The 22,131-nt window shown below is 37.7% G+C and overlaps 1 protein-coding gene across 1 annotated transcript in view; it reads right to left on the minus strand.

Annotated features, from left to right (window-relative positions):
* DCC (DCC netrin 1 receptor) overlaps positions 1 to 22,131 on the minus strand; it is a 704,420-nt gene that overhangs the window by 333,929 nt on the left and 348,360 nt on the right. The gene's annotated exons all lie outside the window — the stretch shown is intronic.

The raw sequence follows: 22,131 nt of genomic DNA on the forward strand, positions 1-22,131 counted from the left end.
TACATGTACGAATTTTCTTTGGTAAATCAATTATGTATCCAATCATTAATCCACTCAATATCCATGGAGGGATTACTATGTGTAAGGCATTGTGTGAAGGCCTTTTTAAATCCATCTCCCAATTCCAGAGAGGAAACCCAGTTCAGCCATTGATAATTCTCCCTGCCCCAGCTTCACTGACAAGGACCTATCTCTTCCCACTTCTTACATTGCTTCTCCCATCCCAGTTCTATGTTCTCAGTTGTCTTGGGCAAGGGTAAGCCTGAGAAGGGCACGGGGGAAGGTCTCTGGGGTCACTGACTGTAATCGGTTCCATGAAGACCTCATGCTTTCGCCTCTGCCACTTATGTGGGCTGCAATGCGAGCTGGAATACCTCCCTCCATCTGTCTGCTGCTCTGACCTAGGCTTTTCCTTCAGACCTCTACTTAGATGTTACCTCACTGATTCCTGCCCTGGCTTAGGAGTCTCTAATTCTGGACTTTCACAGGAATAGGAGAAGTCCCCTCTGGAAACTTCCTACACTGAACTCTAACGGTCTAGACCTTTTTTTTTTTTTTTTTTGGTATCCTACACCAAATTATATTCTCTTGGAAGAGTAGAAGCCAAGTCTACACGGTTTACCAATCTAATCCCGAAATCCAGTACTGTATGTTTAGTGACGTCCCAGGCATCCAATACATTCTTGTAGTGTTAGCTCAATGAAAGGTATTGCAAAATTGTGAAATTATAATGTTGAGACTTTGATTAAAAAATTCCCTCTCAGAACCCTCAAAAATGGGTATTTGCTATTATGTAGTGGGAGGGGACTGAGCTATTACTACAAGCTGGTCATGCTAATCATTATTCTGCTAAAAAATTACAAAGAAGATTAAAAAGCTAAACTCTGAGGAAGGTTCCAAGGGAATGTAGATTTATGATGAGACTACTTCATTTCAGACCAAATGAGAGGGGGACATATTCCTAAAATCCAATTACATGCCAAACAATGTAGAAGATGTGTTCATATAGGAATAATTCCTAAGAGAAATAATGCTTTCATTAAGAAGCAGAGCAGAAGCCTCAGAAGTTTGAGCTGATCTATGCATCCAGAAAAGAACCTGGGAATCTGTTATAGGAAGTGCGATTCTTATCCCCAAAGCATATATCAGAGAGAATTGCCAGGACAAGGTTGCATGGTAAGAAGAATTACCTACGGCCACACAAAGATATAAGATGAAAAAAAAAATTCTAGAAGGTATTATCATATCAGCAGAGATAACTACATCTCTCAGGGTTTGAAGTCTTTTCAAAAGACAAAATAAGAGGAAAATAATATCTGGTAACCTGGTCAACCTACACATGTGTGAACCAATTATATTCTTTATTTTCACTTTGTTTATTTAAGAAAGTACCTTTTAAAAGGGTTTTATCCAAAATGGAGCAGACCTCAGGCAGCTTGGGAAGGTGGCTAGTCCATCATTTATGTAAACTGGTGGATTCGACTAGAAAACTGCAATTAAATAGATGGGGGTTGGCTCCCTGCTCTGTTACTCTGTGACTATGTGACTTGGAAAGCTATTTAGCTTCTCTGAGCCCTACACTCCACATTTAAAAACTGATCCAATTTATTTGACATGCAGGGCTAAGTGATGATGCAAATTGTGTTCAAGGGCTGCTCACAGTACCTGGCATATGATATATATACTCAGTGAATGGTTATTGTTATTTATCTGTCTTCAGATCCAGAATGCAGAAAATCTGCTTCTGCTGGCCCGGTTTCATGGTATCTGGTTGGAAATCTAGGATCGCTAGTGGAAGGGCTTTGGGAAGGATTTGGGCTAAATCTGATAGGTCAAGTGAGTTGAGGACAAGCATGCTTCTTCCATGCAAGGATAGGACTTGGTCAGCTCAATATCTCTCCCTGTTTCCTTTGTCAGGTAGAGAAAATTCATCCTTTGTTTTCCCTCTTTTGTCATCCCACATCTCTACTTTAGCAAGAATGTACTTCATTTCAGGTTTCTTCTCTCTCTGTATTTTCTTACTAATCGTTGTACCCTTCCCATCTGTCACTATTCAAGAATTGTGAGGCCACCTTTAATCATCTCTCTCATCAATGTCTCTTCCTGGCATCTTTTACCAACTGTAGGAAAGCTCCGCTTCTACCCCATCCCCAGCTCCCTTTGTTTCCATCTTTCCCTTGAGTTTATGTCATTGAATTTCTAGTCATTATTTATCCCTTCTCCATGCCCAGGGACCTCAAATGTGCCATTTCAATCATTCCCCTGTCACCAGAGCTTCCTCTAGGGATAAAGACTGACAAGCTGTGACATCTCCCCTCCCATCTCTCATGTGCCTTTATCAACATTCACCTTATCCCAGCCATATGGCGCTTTGTCCCGGGCTGCCATGCAATCCTCTTCTCCAGCCGTGAAGAACATCTAAAGAACACATGCACTGCCGCTACAAATCAGCATTTAGGTAAGCTTTAAGAAGCAGTGTTTTTTCATGTGATTTCCTTTGGTAATAAGGCACTACCAAAATAAAATAGCTAACAATCTGTGTTGTTAAGAAAAAAATAATTGAATCAGTGCTAGGTAGTCTTAATTTTTTTTTTAAGTAACTGAATTTTTCTGGTAAGAAACTCAAGTAAAAGTAAGTTGAAAATAATACAAATTAAATAGGAAGAACTAGAAATTTAAACTACTCTCTTTAGTAATGTAAATACTATTAAGAACTGCTTTTACTGTTTCTGGATACTAAGTCACCCCTGCTCAAATAAATAAATAAATAAATAAAGCTGCCATCTCGTTTGATGGCTCAGTGAGTTCTACTAATGGCAAACTTCCAATTCTGTCCATGGGATTTAAAATAAAATACTTTATTTAAAGTTATTGTATAAGCGTACCCGTGGAAATGCTCATTGCCAGGATGGGCTAGTTTCAGTATTCTGAAATGTCTCTGAGAATCAGAATTTCAGAACAGCCCACTAACCACATGCCATGTTTCTGGTAGACAAGAAGAGAAAGAGTGTGGGAGGCAGCATCTCAGGCCAGGAGTGCATTGACAGGGCATGGAGGTTTATTAAGCATCCGTGTGTAGTACGCTAGGTTCTAACCCCCACATACTCATCTTCAAATTTTATAGCCTCCAAAACATATTAAAGGGAAATAAAAAAGAATAAAAGAGGATATAAAACGAAGATAAATTATTACTTATTCCAATTAAGTTAATACAAGTCGAGCCTTATATCACCACTATGAAGCCACTGAAAAACTATGGGGGGGGGCACAGAATGCATATGAAAGATGTTTCCTAATCCGGTTTCTTTTTGAGTTCGATACAGCAGAGAAAGAGAACGAGAGAGAGAGGAGAGCACGAGCAAGAGAGGCAGTCCAATTCCATTCTAGTGCCCTTTCTGGGAAGTGGCATGATGAGCATGGAGAACTTGCAGCTACAGTTGAGTGATCACTCACATAAACTCACCTTTTTTTTTTTTCTTTTTTAATGTACTGAAGTAAGGAAAATGATAATAAAGCTGTAAACCATAGAAGAGGCTTAGTGGCCTGAACCAAGCACTCATACTTCAAATCCATTAAGTAGGCAAACAAAAGGAATAACCATCAGAGATGATGGATTAAGTAATAAAAACAATTATGTAATCGTAAATTGTGGCTGTGAATCAAGTTCCAGTAACCTTTTTTGGTCACTCTAAATAGAACATTCTTAATTCCTACTGAAAAGATGGGTCTTTTACAAAGTCTTGTATGATTTTTTTAAATAATCAATACATGTGTTGATTTACCCAAAGGCCCATATCAATTTGAATTATGGTTGGTAAATCTATTGAATAATTCCAAATATAACATAGGGCATGTGTTATTTTGAAATACAGGATACAGGTATTCAACTATGATAATAAATGTATGTATTTCAAGTTTGATTCTTGGTTGCTATTATAACTAAAGCAAAATATATGTTTAACCTATATTCACATTTATCATCATCAAGAGGTGTATGATGGATAACATTTTTTTTTTTTTTTTTTCTGGAGCAAAGTGAAAAGAATCCTAGGATTGCAATTAGAACGGAGGCTGTATTGTCTTTCAGTCAGCAGCTTGACAGATAACTTCTAGGGTAAGGTAGGTTGTAAGATTGCTACCACTAGGGTTCTATCATGCTGGGAAGCAACAATATCTTCCACCTTTGTCTCTTTCTCCTGTTTGTTTTTCTACTTATTTATTTCTCTCTTTCTTTCTCTGAAGTTGATTCATCCAAATTTGAGACAGAATTTGGAACCCAATGGCAGCTTCACAGTCCACTTTGCAGTTCTCTTTTTTTGGTAGTGCTTTATCTGGCTTTGGTATCAGGGTAATGCTTGCCTCACTGAATGAATTTAGAAGCTTTCCTTCTTCTGTATTTTTGGGCAGTATGAGAAGAATAAGTATTAACTCTTCTTTAAATGTTTGGTAGAATTCACCTGTGGAAGCCATCTGATCCTGGACTTCTGTTTGTTGGAAGTTTTTTGATTACTGATTCAATTTCATTACTGGTCATCAGTCTATTCAAATTTTTTATTTCTTTCTGGTTTAGTTTTGGGAAGTTATATGCTTCTAGGAATTTATCCATTTCTTCTAGGTTGTCCAATACGTTGGTATAAAAGTTCGCATATTATTCTCTTATAATCTTTTATATTTCTGTGGGGTCACTTTTTTTCTCCACTTCCATTTCTGATTTTATTTATTTATGTCCTCTTTGTTTCTCTCTCTCTCTCCCTCTCTCTCTCTCTCTCTCTTTTTTTTTTTTTTTGATGAGTCTGGCTAAAGGTTTATCAATTTTGTCAATCTTTTCAAAGAACCAGCTCCTGGTTTCATTGAACTGTTCTACTGTTTTTTGTTGGTGGTGTTATTGTTGTTGTGGTGGTTGTTATTTAGTTTCTGTTTCTTTTATTGCTGCCCAATCTTTATTATTTTCTTCCTTCTGCTAGTTTACTCCCTTAGGTACAGGTTACATTGTTTACCTGAAACTTTTCTTGCTTCCTGAGGTAGGCCTGTATTGCTATAAATTTCCCTCTTAGAAAAGCTTTTGTTGCATCCCAAAGATTTTGGTCCATTTCATTTTCATTTGTTTCTGTGTATTTTTTGACTTCCTCTTTGATTCACTGTTTAATAGCCTGTTATTTAACCTCCGTGTATTTGTGTTCTTTCCAGATATTTTTCTTGTGATTGCTTTCTAATTTCATAATGTCATGGTCAGAAAAGGTGCATGGTATGATTCCAATCATTTTAATTTGGGGAGACTTGTTTTGTGGCCTAACATGTGATCTCTTCTGGAGAATGTTCCATGTACACTTGAAAAGAATGTGTTTTCTGCTGTTTTAGGAAGGGATGTTCTGAATATATCCGTTACATCTATCTGGTCCAATGTGTCATTCAAAACCAGTTTTCTTGTTGATTTTCTGTTTGGATGATCAATCCATCAATGCAAGTAAGGTGTTAAAGTGCCCTACTATTATTGCATTACTATCAATTATGTTTGCACTACCTGCTTTATGTATTTGATTTCTCCCATGTTGGGTGTATAAATATTTGTAATTGTTAAATCATCTTGTTGGATAATTATATGTGTCCTTCTTTGTCTCTTGTTACAGTCTTAGTTTTAAAGTCTTTTTTTGGTCTGATATCAGTATTGCTATCTTAGCTTTCTCTTTACTACCATTTGCATGATAAATGCTGTTCCATCCCTTCATTTTCAATATGCCTGTGTCTTTAGGTCTGAAGTCAGTCTCTAGTAGACAGCATATAGATGGGTCTTGCTTTTTTATCCATTCTGTCACCCTATGTCTTTTGATTGGAGTGTTTAGTCCATTTACATTCAAAGTAATTATTGATAAGTATGTACTTATTGCCATTTTGTTACTTGTCTTATGGTTGATTTTGTAGTTTTTCTTTGTTCTTTTCTTCTCTTGCTCTTCTCTCATAGTTTGCTGACTTTCTTTAATGATATACTTGGATTCCTTTCTATTTTTTGCATATCTATTACTAGTTTTTGATTTGTAGGTACCATTAGGTTTATATTTAACCTCTTATGCATATAGCAGTCTATATTAAGATGATGGTTGCTTAAGTCTGAACCCATTCTTTACTCTTCCCTACCCCCCACTTTTTAGGGATATGGTGTTATACTTTACCTCCTTTCATTCTATGAATCCCTTGACTGATATTTATAGCTATACTTAATTTTACTGCATTTGTGCTTCTTACTTTTCTTACTCCTGCTTATCATCTTTCCTTTCCACCCAGAGTCCCCATTAACATTTCTTGAGAGCTGGTTTAGTGGTCATGAGTTCTTTTAACTTTTGTTTGTCTGGGAAACTCTATCATTCCTTCTATTCTGAATGACAGCTTTGCTGGATGGAGTATTTTTTATTGCAGGTTATATTTTCTTTCAGCATTTTGATTATATCATGTCACTCTCTTTGGGCCTGCAACTTTCTTTCAAAAAATAAGCGGATAGCCTTTTAAGGTTTTCCTTGTATGTAACTGTTTTATTTTCTCTTGCTGCTTTTAAAATTCTCTCTTCATCACTACTTTTTGCCACTTTAATTACTATGCCTTTGTGTGGACTTCCGTGGGTTGATTTTGTTGGGGTTCTCTGTGCATCCTGGATATAGATTTCTGTTTCCTTCTTCAGATTTGGGAATTTTCCTCTATTATTTCTTCAAATAAATTTTCTGCCCCTTTTCTCTCTCTTCTTCTGGGACCCCAAAAATACAAATGCTATTATGCTTGATGATGTTGCTGTGTTCACTATGTATTTTTATTTATTTTTTCTTTTTCCTGTTCAGCTGGATTGCTTTCCATTATTCTGCAGGTTGCTGACCCATGCTTCTGATATCTCTAGTCCACTATTTATTCCATCTAGTATATTCTTAATTTTAGTTATTGACTTCTTCATCTCCGATTGGTTCTTTTTTATGTTTTCTATCTCTTGTTTGAGAGTCTCCCTGAGGTCCTCTACTTTTTCACAAGGCCAGTAAGTATCTTTATGGCTATTACTTTAAATTCTTTATCAGACATATTACATAATCTCCATTTTGTTTAGCTCTCTGGCTGTGCTTTTGTTCTGTTCTTTCATTTGGGACATATTTCTATCTCATTTTATCTAACTCTCTATGTCTGTTTCTATGTTAGGAAAGTCAGCTATGTCTCCTGCTCTTGTAAGTAGTGGCCTTATAAGAATTGGACCGGTGGTGCCCTGCAATGTCCCGTTTGCCAGAACTTACCAAAGTGTCTCCTGTGTATTGTGTGTATCCTACTTTTGTGGCTGAGCTGCTTTTGTCTTCAGTCCACTCATTTGCAGTGGGTCTTTTGCTAGTTATGGGCAGGGTGTGGTTCCTATAGTGGGTGAGTCTGAGGCCACCTTGGGCTTCAGTTGAGTCAGACAAGGCATTTGCCAGAGATGTAGGAGCACTGGATTGTAAGGCACTTTCCCTGTGTTGTCTCCTGAGAAGCTTTAGTAGGTGGATAAGGCCTGGAGTCAGACCTGATAGGTGCACCCAGCCCACTGTGGGGCTGCAGTGGGACTGGTATGTGTGGTTATCATCCCCTCTCCCTGGGTCATAAGTCACTCGGGAGTGATTCTGGCCCACTGGGGCTGCTTGCACACTGCCAGGCTTGCAGCATTGCTTTGAAAGGGCTCTGGCTAAGGACGTATTGGAGAAAGTAGGCCCACAGGAGAATGCAAGGGTGGGGTATGAAGCACCACACAAGTTCTGCATAGGTCCACTATGGGAGGGGTCCTACAGCCACCAGAGAAAACTCCTGCCCAGGCTGGCATGGAGGCAGTGTGTCTGCAGAACAAGGGTGGGGTGTGCTGTTAATAAGTTAGGTGGAGAGCATTTCTGCTATGCTGGTTCTGGCAATACATATCTGTATGTCTCAGCTGGGGGGTTAGGGAGGGAAATGGTGCCACCAGAACTTTTATTCTTAGAGAAGTCTGCCAAAGATCCCTGCCCTTCCAGCACTCACTCTGAGATTAGTAAATAAATCTCCTCCATCTATACTCCAGGCATTTTTTGAACTGCAGCTTTTGTACTATATCTCAGCAGGGCTGTTTGTTGTGCTGTCTCTTTAGAGGCGGGACTCTGCCTTCCTGACTCTGCTTGCTGATATTTAATGTTTCTGGTGTTAAGCTCCACTGATTATTAGGCCCCTCTGGTTTTCAAAATCAAATGCTATGGGGATTCACCTCTCCCATATGTGTCTCCAGTGCCTGGGATGCCAGACCGGGGGTCTGGTCTTCTCCCTTCCCTGTGCCCATAGCATCCTTTCCTCCCATGGACAGTCCCATAGATCCATTTGGCTCCTGACTGCATCTCTGCCTTTAGACCCTTTTTAATGTGGACTCTTTTCTACATTTAGCTGTGGAGAGTCTGTTTTGTCAGTCTTTGGGTAGTTTTCTTGGTTATTTACGTTGATGTGCATGCTATCTAGTTTTGTCTATGGGATGAGGTGAGTTCTAGATGGTCCTACTCGATCATCTTCCCCAGATGTCCTGGTCCCAATGCTGTGGTTTTGTTTTTGTTTTTTGTTTTCCCATTTTGACAAACATAACATGGTAATGGGGGATGTTAACAGTGGAGACAATGGGTGAAGGGTATACAGGAGCTCTGTAATATCTTCACAAATTTTCTGTAAGTCAAAAATTATTCCACTATATATATAATTAAGAAAACAGGAGGAGCTGTGGCTTCAATTCTAGTTGATAGATCAACCCTAATGCCCTTAGCACTTTTTTTTTGTTTGTTTAATTTTAGCTGAAAGTAGACTCCATGAAGACATGTGACAAAAGGAAGCTTATCTATTAGGAGTGCATCATTTCATTCTGAGTGAAGAATTAGAAAAAAAATAAACAAGGACAGTGTAAACTTTTAGGATTCTTAGTGTGGTCAGACCTAACATCTATCGGTCAGTGAGAAAAGATTAATTCTGGAGGGTTGAAAGGGATACGCACCACACTGACTTCCGAACATGGGCTCGAGAGACAAAGCATTCAGATTGTGGCCATCGATCTGGAAATTGTCATCCCACCCAGAGTACTTATGATTCATGCTGATGCTTCTGTATCACCTGGCACCAGTCTAGGTGTGTGTCCACTTTGTATTTTATTCTAGGAAGTAATGCATTGGATTCCAACTAGATTCTTGTTTCATTTTTCACCTATTTAGCAGCTAATAGCTAATAAAATTAAAGAGGACAGAATGGAAAAACAGCCTTGCTTAAGTGGACACAATAAATTCCCAGAGAGCATGGACCTAGCTAATCACCACACTTGTCATGTGGGGAAATTCTCAGGTAAGAAGTTTGACATTTGTACTCAATTGGTTTTACAGGCACCATACCTAGGGTGGCTCGGTGTTCTATGTGCTTCCCTGAGAAATACCGAATATTTGATAAAGGATGCTAAGAAAAAGTAATAATGACCAAGGCAATAAAATTCAAAGTTATGGGTGGGAAGTTTGCTTTTTGTAAATGCATAACCATGGAGAGAACAGAGGGGAGAGGGAATGAGGAGAATAACTTGTTGAGGGAAGCCTAGGAAACTAAAATTTATTGAAGGGAACACTTGTACACCAATGACTCAGGTGAAAAGATTGAATAACCAAAAGAATTAATAAAATCTAGGCAATTAAAATAATATTTCTAAAAACTTATATATCACAGATCTTGCTAGTCCAGAGTAAGAATATCACAGATCACTGAAATCTAGGATGAACTTCCAGATAACTTAATATGCCCTTTACATATGGCAATTTATGATTCCAGCATATCTATAAACTCCATTCTGGTTAGCAATTTCAAATTCTTTCTCCTCCAAGGCCTTTTTCCCATTTTTGACTATTAGCAGTTATGATAAATAATACTAAATTTCACTTCACACTTACTCATATTTGCCCCCTGCTTCATGCATCTTGGCTCAAAAACATAGCCTTAATTTTGTTTTGTTTTTTCTTTTTAGAGGATACCTACCTGTGTCTATTCTTACTCTCTTACTTTCCCATCCCTTATATTCAGATAATTTCACCATTTTTAGCTGGTTATATACCACAAAATAAGTCACTAGGCAATTTCACCATAATTTTGTCTCCATAATAATCTCCTCTAAAGAAAGCTATAGTTATCAACTCAATATCAACGAGTCTGGCAGATTTTTCTCTAATGGAGGTTTCACCAGGGACCGTGCTATATAAACATTTGACTGACTCTCATGGTACTGATTGCAAAATTTAGGGATGTATATTAAAAATGTCATAAGTTATCTTAATGACTTATTAGGGAATTTCCTGTGTCATTTCCACTCTGAAAATCCATTATATGCTATGAAATATATTTATAACTCATGCTAAAATAACCACTTCTAAATTTTGAGTAGATACTTGGAGTGTAGGGTACTGGGATCTATTGGATAAATCAATGACCACATTCCATATTCTTCTTGGTTTTATACATTTTTATAAAACTCCCCTCTCAGACCTTATCTTTCCAATCTTAAAAACATAATCCCAACTCCCTCTATTACTGCACACTGACATTTTCTTCCTCTTTTCCCTTAGCATGTATTAGTCTTTATACAAACCCCATTCCCCTCTATTGATTATATTAGCTTCCCTTCTTGAACATGCCTACCTTTATCTCCATCTTTGAGCAAATTGAACGGCCCACAGTTTCTAAAACACAAACATGACATTATTTTTTTCTATAATGATAAGGGGATGGAAACTCGTCTACCAAATCCTTTCTATTAACCTCTGCGTGTTATTGATCTCTTTCGATTCTGGTATGTTGGGGGGTGTATTTAAGACGAAGTCACCTTCAACATCCCCTCTTTCCCATTCTTAGTTCTGCTTCTCAGTTTCCTCTCATAAAAATGTCATCCATACGGAAACGTCATGCTAAAATATGGCAAGATAACTTCTGTGAAAGAATTCATTTTCACTTCTACCAAATTAATCTGGATTGAGACTGAGCCATGCAGATAAAAGCTTGTTTAATTTGGATTTTACCATATGTTTTTCTAATATACATTTTAAAACTGAGCAAATCTGTTTCACCCGGACTGGAATAGTTTTATATATAGAAAGATCCTTTGAACAATCTGAAGAGAATAAAAAGACATAAAACCTTTTATTTATCTGAATTATGGTTTGTCTTCTTAGACTAAAAACTCCATTCTAATAAGGCACTTATCCAATTTGTACATTTATCCATTCATTTATCTATTTGATCATTTGTTCATTCAAAATATTTTTGCTGAGCACCTTTTATGTAACAGGCAGCATTCTAGGTGATAGAAATGAAATAGAAAAGATAACGCCCTGCACTCTTGGAGCTCACAATCTTCATTTGCACCTTCCTTGGTGACTGATTATTGAATGTTAAATAAAGTAGAAGCTGTAGTGATTACAGAGTGAGAAAGTGAGGTATTATTCGATGTGTTTTTGGCTTAGAGGGAAAAAAAAAAAGAAGTTACATCTAAAAATTAAAGGCAGCAAAGGACAGTGATTAAGTAAAGATTTCACAGCTAGATTGCTTTTGCTACACACGAGGTATGTGTTCTCAATAAGTTAAGTCACCTTTCTGACCTCAGTTTTCTCACCTATAGAATGTGGATGATAACAGCAGAATCTAAACCCTAAGACTGCTTTAACCCCTGAGGCTATTTCGAGAGTTAACTGAGTGCCAATTTATAAAACATGTTCAAGAACGCCTGTCTGAGGGGCGCCTGGGTGGCACAGCAGTTAAGCGTCTGCCTTCGGCTCAGGGCGTGATCCCGGCGTTATGGGATCGAGCCCCACATCAGGCTCCTCCGCTATGAGCCTGCTTCTTCCTCTTCCACTCCCCCTGCTTGTGTTCCCTCTCTCGCTGGCTGTCCCTATCTCTGTCAAATAAATAAATAAAATCTTTAAAAAAAAAAAAAAAGAATGCCTGTCTGAAAGGAAGCACTCCATAAGCTTCTTTTAAATAAAGTAGATGTCCGAGAGGAAAAAAAGAGGAAAACAAAAAAACAGAACAACGACTAGGAATTACATCACGAGACAGTGCTTACTGATTCCAATTTCACCGGTGCACCTCATTGGGCAGACACTTTAATCTTGCTTTGCTTCTGTTTTCTCATTTTAAAGACAAATACAATAAGATAAACTTCCACTGCCTCTTTCATTTGGGTAGAGTGAGTCCAAATGACTTCCCGATTACAGAAGAAAACTGTATAATTAGAAATAACACACTCTGCTGCTTTTTGCCCCATTAGTTGCTAGCTCTAGGTGAGGGTTTAGGTTGGAAAAACACTGGACATCCATGGTTTAGTTTGATAAGGGACTGTATCATCGCTGTTTTTGAATGATCCCTATGTATCAGGTATTGTGCAAATCAGTTTATACACATCAAGTGGTATCTACTGGAATTTTGCATCACGAGAGACTTTGGGTAGTTCAGGAATGCACCTGAGGTCAATGATCAGTGGCAGAGAATGTTGCAAACCCAAGCTTTTGGCTGCAATAAAACCATATAGTTTGTACAAGAACAGAGGATATTACAAACTTCTACTGACACCATATGTAGCTGCCTTCCTGATATTAAAAAATGAATATTAAGTGCTGAGTGTTGTGTACCTGTCATGAAAAATATATTAGATAGAAAAAATTATTAAAAGTCATATTTCTCAGGTTAAAATTATTGATGCATTTGCAGTACTTAGTAGCTTGTCAGAGTTGCAGCCTTATTTTACTGTAAACCCACAGGCATATTGTTAGTGTCATCTTTGAAATATTCACTAATTCAATGACAGAATTGTAAATTCTTTTCAGTCTAGAAGGTATAGAGCCACCTGTTATTTTGAAAACCTAAACAACGTGTATTTAGTACATGATAAAATTAAGAGAGCTACCACTGTATGAATCACAGATGCTAATTTGCTGGCATAAATGTAGAATGCTATATTGTACAATCCTGGCAATTATGTCAGAAATCAGTCTAGAGTAATTCATTAACACCTTTTCTTCAGGAAAAAAGGAAGAAGCTGACATCTGTAACTAATATTATGATCTATGTTATTTTACATTATGTTTTTGATTTTATGAACAGTAGGCAACCATAAGATAATTGAATAGCTAATTATTAAAATACTCCATTTTTATATTCAGTCACTGTTCAAGAATGTAGATTCATTTTGCAAATTATAGGTCTTATTCTACTGATGAGGAAGAAGGAAATCGACAACTTTAGGGAAGCACATTAACTCCTTCCAAGCCTGATGCAGCCTGTAAGGACATGCTTGATTCTGTACCATAGCAATTGTCCTGGGATTTTGTATAAAAACCAAACCAGGATAAATTAACTCAAAATTTAAGTGTACCAATAACACTGTTACTTAAAATCAAATCACACACTGCTTAAGCTGTTCGGAAATACATACATACAAATTTACCTAAAGATATATTATTTGTTTGTTTAAGCATATTATTAGATAATTATATATTTAAGGGGACCTCTCTTAAACAACTGTGATGACTATTTCCTAAGGTGACCCATATCATCTAAGCTGACTGTACTTCCATTGAGTATAGTTGGACTTGTAGTCAATAGAATATGGCAAAACTGAGGAGACAGGCATTCCCTTAACATTATTTGGCAGAGGTGATGGAGTACTCTCATGATTAGGTAACATCTTATAAATCTCTGTCTTAGTAGACTAAAAGAGCTTCTCCTTCTGGCCTTGGAGAAATGAGCTGCCATATTTGAACTGCCTATGAAATGGGCCATATGGCAGAGAAATATGAGTAGCCTCTATGATCTAAGGGTAACCATTGGGTAATGGCCAGGAAGAAAATGGACATCTTAATCCTGTAGCCACAGACAAATTCTGCCAATAACCTAGGAGCTTGGAGGTGGGTCAAGCTTGACCCCTAGTCAAGCTCTGATGAGACCTCAACTCTGACTAGTATCTGAATTGTACTCTGGTGAGATCCTAAAGCAGAGAACTCAACAAAGCTACGCTTGGGCTCCTGACCCATGGAACCTGAGAGATAATAAATGTGTATCATATTAAATTGCTACGTTTATGGTAATTTATTATACAGCAATGGGAAACTAATATAGCAACCTATCATACAGGTCAATATGAGAAACTTCTCAAAGGTCAGTTATGCCTCTCCTCTTCCTACGACAGCAGACATTATCAAGCCCACTAGAGAAAATTTCAATTGTCTTCAGAATGGCCCTTTGGAGCCTGAATATTCAATATACATCAAGGATATTATCAATTCAATTTCTCCTAAGAGTACATTCGGAGCAATATGAAGTTTTCATTCACATTCACAAATGGTTTAGTATTATTAGAGACATGGTAAATCTATGTTAATTCTCTAAATAGTGCCTAAGTGATGAGAAATAGATCTTTTCATTTTTTAAAACAACTTTTATTGAGGTATGTTTCTGTGCAATGGACTGCACCCATTTGAAGTATATAATTTGACACGTTATGACAGATGTATAAACCCATAATATTACCATCAGAATCATGAAACAGATCCTACTGGTCAACTCCAAAAGTTTCCTCCTGTACCCTATAGCTATTCCTCCTGTCACCTCCAGTTCCTGGCAACCTGTGATCTGCTTCCTGTCGCTACAGATTCAGTTTGCATTTTCTAGAATTTCATATATGTGGACTCATATGCATGCAATTTTTTGGGTGTTTGGCCTCTTTCACTTGATACAATGTGGATCCTCTAAATTTTTTTCATCATGTTGTGAAACTGAAAAAGCAGTGCCCTTAAAACTCAGTATCTTAGCAATCCATCTTTTGGTATCATGACTACAAGAGCCAATATGGCAATGCTGTGTGCTGCTCCTTCTGCATTCACTCAAACACACCCGTGTATATATTGCAAGGGGTTGACTCTTTACAGGCATATGATATTCACCATTATCTAATGCTTATATATATTTTACAACCATAGATATTTCAATTTCTGCTTGGCTCAAAATGAACAAATCGCTGATCATATTTGCAGGGGACAGAATCAATTGGAAATAAGGTCATAATGACTGCTTACATTTATGCAGTGAATGGCTCTCAGTAATTAACTGACATCATATACTAGAAAAATCAATAAGAAAAATGTCCATGCATATCCTTTCTATTTCATCAACAGAGGTTACTTGCTCTGCCTCTGCCTTAACATCAGGCCACACTGAGCAGCAGAGCTTGGGTGACACCTGTCATAATCAATTAGTCAAGTAGAAAAATGGTGTAAAAACATGGCTTGTAGATTGAGAGCAGTTCAATCACCCTCAAATGTTCCCTCAGGAAATGAAAAGTCTGTTATTCCATTCAGCCACGTTTGATTTGCTGAACATTATTTTCTTCTCCCATTCATGCAAACTAAAATACACAAACAAATACAAGAGACCTGGGATCCTTTTGGGGAGAAAAGAAAAACACAAAATCTTGTCTAGCTGAAAGCAGCTCTCAGCTCCAGGTGACAGTACCCCCAACTGTAATCACATTAGAAAAGGAAGAATGGATTAAAAATCACCAGCAACACTCACAAAAAAAAAAAAAAAAAAAAAAAAAAAAAAAAAAAAAAAAGATTCCTACAATGCTAGAGAATTTTATCCAGACATAGAATGTAGGATATAAAAAGCAAATGTCATATTTCATTGTCTTTTCTTCATGCAATAAACATGAATTTTTAGCTGGCATTCTTGTCCTATGATCCTTAATCCTCAAATCTTAACGTGGATGCATTTGGAATGATGAATTTTGACTTTCCAAGTTCTTATTTCATCTTTCTCCCCACCCTCATCTCATGAGCTTAAGGTTGCCAGTTTGGGTACATCATCTTTGGAAGGAAACTTTTTTCTTACGTGGCCCCTCCCCCAATTTCCCCACTACCACCAAAGTTCAGCTCTTGGAACTCAGAGTGGCATAGTTTTTGCTTCAGTCATCCCAATAGGCTGAGAAGCAGAGGTTCAGGGAACATGTCTAGTGAACAGATTTAGAGAATCCATTACACAAATGTGTCTTCAACAAGCAATAACAAATGAATGAAAATTTCCAAGCAATTATGGGTTCCTGGTGTTATTTTTCTTGCCAGAAATGATGCCTAACAGAACCACTAGCAATCTAGCACTAATACCGCAGAGGGACTCTAAAGGGTGACGACAGTTATAACCCTGGCATGAAGGAGTGAGAGTACGCTGCCAGGGAATGGGCAAAGAGAATTTCCAATCTTGACTCTGATGTTTGCAAACGTCACCTGCATTTGCTGATGGAGAATATCACTCTTCTGCAAATCCCACCTCTAGCTACAGTCAGAAACTGGGTTAAATATATCTTTCCTTTGAAATCTCTGGGTGCAAGTAAATGTACCAGGTAAATCACTATAAGGAAATAACATTGTGACAAAATGTCAGAAAAATAATTTCTTTTAACTATAGTCTTCTCACCCCAGAGTCAAATTCTGAACTGGAATAAGCCATTCATTGGGCCCTTAGGTTTTGACCTACCAACAGGGTAAATGAAATCCACATCTGTGTATAAAAACTGTGTCACTCAATGTTACTCTGTATCTTCAATGACCTGCAAAGAAATCTTGTTTATATTTAAGTGTGAAGCTCCAGGAATGTGATATTTTTTGAAAAGCATGTATATTATTTACATATGCTTATATATTTAGATTGAGTGTAATTCATAAGCATACAGGGTCCAAAAGCCTCTTCATACATGGCATATGAATGCTACTTCATTATTATTCAGCTAAATCAAGCACAGATTATATAAAACTATAATTAATGTAGAAAAGCTACCGTCAAATGACTATAATTAAGTGTATGTCCTGCTTTATTAGGATCGACTACCCATAAAGATATTTAACACACCTTTGCCTTGTCAACACATATGCTGATGTTCTAACAAACGCGAAGTACAGCAAAATGCAGAAACATCTTTAAAATGCAGATACTCCAAAAAGAGAAGCAGCCTCAACTTGCCCCAACTGGCTGGTAATAAATACTTGTACATAGCTCACACATCCCACCCTGCCCGACTCCATTAACCTAGCTGGAACTCCATAAAAATGGTCTCTTGCTCTCTGACAATATTCATGGCTTCCCCCACTTAACCATTCATGTCATCCCAACTCACATTCATTCCTGACTCCAGCATCTCAACTCTCAATTTTATTCTCTGTATGACCCCCCGCCCCCCCCCCCAGTTCTTCATAACTGGCAATATCACTGTATCCCTGGCTCTGACCCTTGGCTTTATCTAAACTTCTCTTGAATAAGTGGTTTCCTATTTAAAGATTTTTAGAGACTCAAGGACGCGTCTTTTAGGGCAATGGTTCTCTAAACCGGTGTGCCCTTCTGTTCAGTGTTTTCAGTGGCAAGGAAGAGGGTGAAGTAGTTAATGTGCCAGGAACCGCTTTCTCTCTCATCTCTTTCACGATCTTTATAAAATCTGTGTGGCCTATGAAAGGAGGGGATGATCTTACTGATCTTACTGAGTGGTGGATTCTCAAAAGGAGAATCTCAGAGAAGGAATAATACCCTGAGAGAAGGGGTAAGACATGGAGGTACACTTCTAGGAAACTCTCTCATTACAGAAGGGGTATAGAGTCTGTGATGCACAGGACTTAGCCCAGCCCTGTGGACTCTGCTGAATCTTTAGAAAGAGTTCTCAGCAAAAGAAAAGACAAATAACTAAAAGTCTCCGGATTTTCCACTAAAATCTCAGGGATAATTATGAATTTACATCATTTGTATTAAATCCAGTCATGCGAGTGTGGATGGTCTGCCCTGGAATGACTGTTAAGCAACACCTGGGTCTCCCTAGGAGCTTCCCACGCATCAACAAGACCAGTCGGGGCAGCTGCACTTTGGCACAGGCTCTGACAGATCTAGTGACATTATAGCAGCAGACAATGCAGAAAGCAAGGAAATGGTAAATGCCATGTAGCAGCTGAGAGGATTACTAGACGCCCACAAATGTGTGGAAATTTAGAGGAAGGATGTATTTCCTTAATAGTACTGGTGAGTACTGGCCTTTGGCAAAACAAGCTCTAACTGAATTCTCACTCACCAGTGGATTACTCTGCTTCACAGGGTTCTGGGTAAACACCTGACTTGGTCAGGCTTTATACCGCGATGCCCCCTAATGGTGTCGGCACTCATGGCTTCTGACCATCTCTACATAGTCTGTCCCAGACCCATTAAGGGCAATGAAGCCTCACATAAAATATTTGACCTTGGCATGCCTTCAGAGTTATGTAATTTTGGCTTCTTACCCACAATCTGTGGAGAGCTCTGGGACTATTGCCCCAATGTTCAGAAGAGGAACCCTGGAGTGAACAGCTTGTCTCCGAAGTAAGTCCACAATCCACAACTGCACCACACCTGCACTGCACGTAGGTCCCCGTGCCTCTCTGCTCTTCGCATCCCTGCCACCGGTCTGCTCGGGCAGCAAGACGCTGCTGCTCCCAGTAACAAAACTACATTACATTTGACAGCTTAAATGAACAAGAGACACATTAGGATAAAGTAACTTTGACTGCGATGATGTTGTCACAGGAGTCATCTACCTGGAAAGGAAGAATGATAGGAAGACTGAGAATGGATTAGACTGGGAAAAGAAGAGCTAACATGTGGAATACCATCCCTACCCACATTTCACTGGATGGATTCTGAAAGCCTGAGAGTTTCGGCAGCGTGCTAGAGGGAGCTTTGCTCCAGCTCAGGACAGCTCACTGAGCTTAACTGTTCCCAAGTCAGGATTCAGTAAGCTAGAGTTTGGCAGCTTGAAATTGGCCATGATGGGAATATTCACACCACACAAATCAGTCAATGCTACAAATCATGGATGTCTTCCTTATCCTCACATCACTAGTTGATTCTCTTACATTCTGAATTCTCCCTGGGAATTTTGCTTATTAAAAGAAAAAAAAATACCACAATTGAATATAACATTGTCTCCATCTGCCAAAGTCCCCAAATTTGGTAGTTCGTGATCACGCTGCCAAAGATGATCATGTAAGTATATAGAAAGAGCAAAAAGACATACCTTCACTATAAAAGTATCTAAACAACTTGCTACCTACTAGACCAGGATGAGTTGCATGAATTTTTATTTCAGCCAAAATATAAGGTAGCTATAAAAACAAAAAAAGAAAAAAGAAAGAACTCAGGGACAATGATACCGTGTTTTCTAATTCCTTTATAAACTACAAAATTTAGATCATCCATGTTGATTCACACTGATTTATTTTTAAGACCAATGGCAAATTCTGCCTCTCCTGTGCAGACTCCATTCCCCATCTACCTGTGACTTTCTCTGATCCTTCTGAGATAAGGTGGTATTTATTGTCTGTATCACTTAATTGATACTCAGTGTCTGTTCCTTTATGACTTTTTGAGTGTGCCTCTACGACCAAACAAATCTCTTTTGAAATCATGGATGTGCTCATATTTCTTGATAGCCTGCACCATGGCTAGCAAGTCATAGGTTCTTGATTATATATGCTGATCAGTGCAGTCGGGATATTTTCCCTACTGGTAATACACATCAACAGTCACACTTGCAGCCAGATCATCAAAATGTCATTTTGGCACATCCTTCCTTGGGTGTCTCCGGCAAGGTCAATAATTTGTCAGCTCTTACCCTCTCTGTTGCTTCCAATATGCTTAATTTATAACTTGTCTTTATCTTTGTCAGTGAACAACAACTTCAGCATCCTTCCAAGATAGTCTAAAAATAAAGATATTTTGCCCAGCAATCCTTAAACCTTCGAGTATTCTTCTCCAACATATTTATTAGTTATTTTTCCCTTAATAAATTCTATAATTATGGGTTTTCAAAGCCCTTCTTGAGAGGATAAAGAAAAAACTGTGAATGTACTTACTTTTATTTTTTTCAAAGGTAGGACAAGAAAATTATGCTGATGTTGCAGTTCATTTACATTTTAAAAGGTGAATGTATCTTTTGTTTGAACTTTTACCCTCAAAACCCTTATGGTGATGAAGAGAGACTGGGTGCCACCCCTATTCTGGGGTTCTGAAGTTCTTTTGTTTCATTTTCTAAAGCAGTCTTTTAAACATTCTTGAAAATAAACTGAGTGCCCCCATAAGATTCAGCTCTTCAGAAATACTAAATTTGCTCTTCATCAGCAAATACTACAGTTTTCCTCTCACTCACTCTCCCTCAGGCCTCAAGTACAGGGTAATTTGAACATCTTGCATGGAACTATGTACAACTGAAAATTAAAAACACATGGAAATCAAATACAAGTGATATCATTCAGGAAAACAGGACATATCTACAACCAAAGATAAAGAGAAGATGCATGGAGAATGGCACAGGACTTAGCAGAGCAGAGGAACAGCGAACCTAAGTGCATCTAAGACTCTGATGATAAGCAAATGACTCACCCCACAGCTCCCAGGATAGCCTAGTACTATAGAAGACCATGGCGATGTAGGGCTGCAAACAGAAGAGTTGTTTACAATCTTGTGTTAAGCACACCTAGCCCTCTCTACTACCACCTCCACATAGGATAGTCAAGTTACCAGTTCTCTGTTACCTGAGCAGGAGAAAAGAGGTATAGCCTGTGGAGAAACTTAATGAGAAAAACTCTAGACTTGGGAATACCAAATACAGAGAATCAGCAGAGCTAAGTATGAGATTGGAAACAGAAACATTAAATAAAATCTACATACTGTACAGGAGAAGTCTCACACCTCTTCACCCGCTTGACTCCAGAACCTGAGAACCAAATTTATAAACCTAAAGTATAAGATAAGAGGATCTCTGGATAATTTGAACCACTGTGTGGTAAAGACTAAAAGAAGCTACTCTTTAAGAGAACACTCTCAAAAGACAGATGGCCACTTGATTGTCTTAAAGTGAAGTCTATAATTTAATCTTCCTTTCTATAAACACAATGTTTTCAATACATTTTTAGTGCTTCACTTTTAAATATGGATTTTTAGCCTAGGATTTCTAGAATCTGAGAAATCCCTCTGGCAAGAAAGGGACAGACAAAAAGTAAAGGGGAAACTGAGGGAAATATAGATAAGATATGAAACAGAGCAAACAGGGAAATAAATCAGGAATAATGGCTAAAATCAAACACCAAATAATGAAGATTATGGATAGAACCCTCATACATTGCTGGAGGGATTGCAAGATGGTATTTGATTTTAACCACTTTGGAGAACTATTTTGGAGTTTTTTATAAAGTTAAATATGTGTCTTCCATATGACCTAGCAAATCTATTCGTCAGTATTTTCCAAGAGAAATGAGAACATACATAGTAACAAAGACCTATTTGTGAATGTTTGTAAGCTGCTTTATTGGTAACAGTAAAAAATTGGAAATGGTCCAGTCGATAGAAGAAAATGTGACTTATCTATACAGTGAAATGCTACTTAGCAATAAAATAAGAATGAATTATTGATACACATAACAACAAGGATGAACCTCAAAAACTTTAGGTAAAAGGAAAAAAAGCCATATCAAAAGAGGCAATACTCCTTGATTCCATTGATATGAAATCTAAATACAGGCAAAAAAATTACCGTATGGTGTCAGAAACCACAGAATGGTGCATGTGTAAAAAGGGAAAGGGAGTAGAAAACTAACTCAGTGAGACCATGAAAGAAAATTCTGGAGGGATATAAATCTTCTATATCCTGTTTTGAGTGGTAGTTACATAGGTATATAAAAATGCATTGTATTACAAATTAATTATGCACCATTTTTTTTGAAAAGCAAAGTAATGGAGAAGAGAAAGGGTGAGGTGTAGGATAGCTAAAAATTAATCTGCCATAATAGGAAATCAAGATGTAATATCTTAAAAGTGATAGCTATACATGTATATCATTTCATATATAGAGGCAAATATTAGAAGAAACAACTAAAACTTTGAAAATGATTATCTCAGAGGGGTAAGTTGTCTAGGTTGAAAGCATCTTGGTTTTTCCATGTTCCCTTCCTCCATTTCTCTTCCCTTCCTTCTGACTTTAATAACCTTTCAAAAATATGTTTTTTTAATATTGTCTTTCATAACAATAAAACTAATTTTAAAAGTTAATGT

This window comes from Ursus maritimus, unplaced genomic scaffold (assembly GCF_017311325.1).
Source record: "Ursus maritimus isolate PB19 unplaced genomic scaffold, ASM1731132v1 scaffold_18, whole genome shotgun sequence".
Lineage (NCBI taxonomy): Eukaryota > Metazoa > Chordata > Mammalia > Carnivora > Ursidae > Ursus > Ursus maritimus.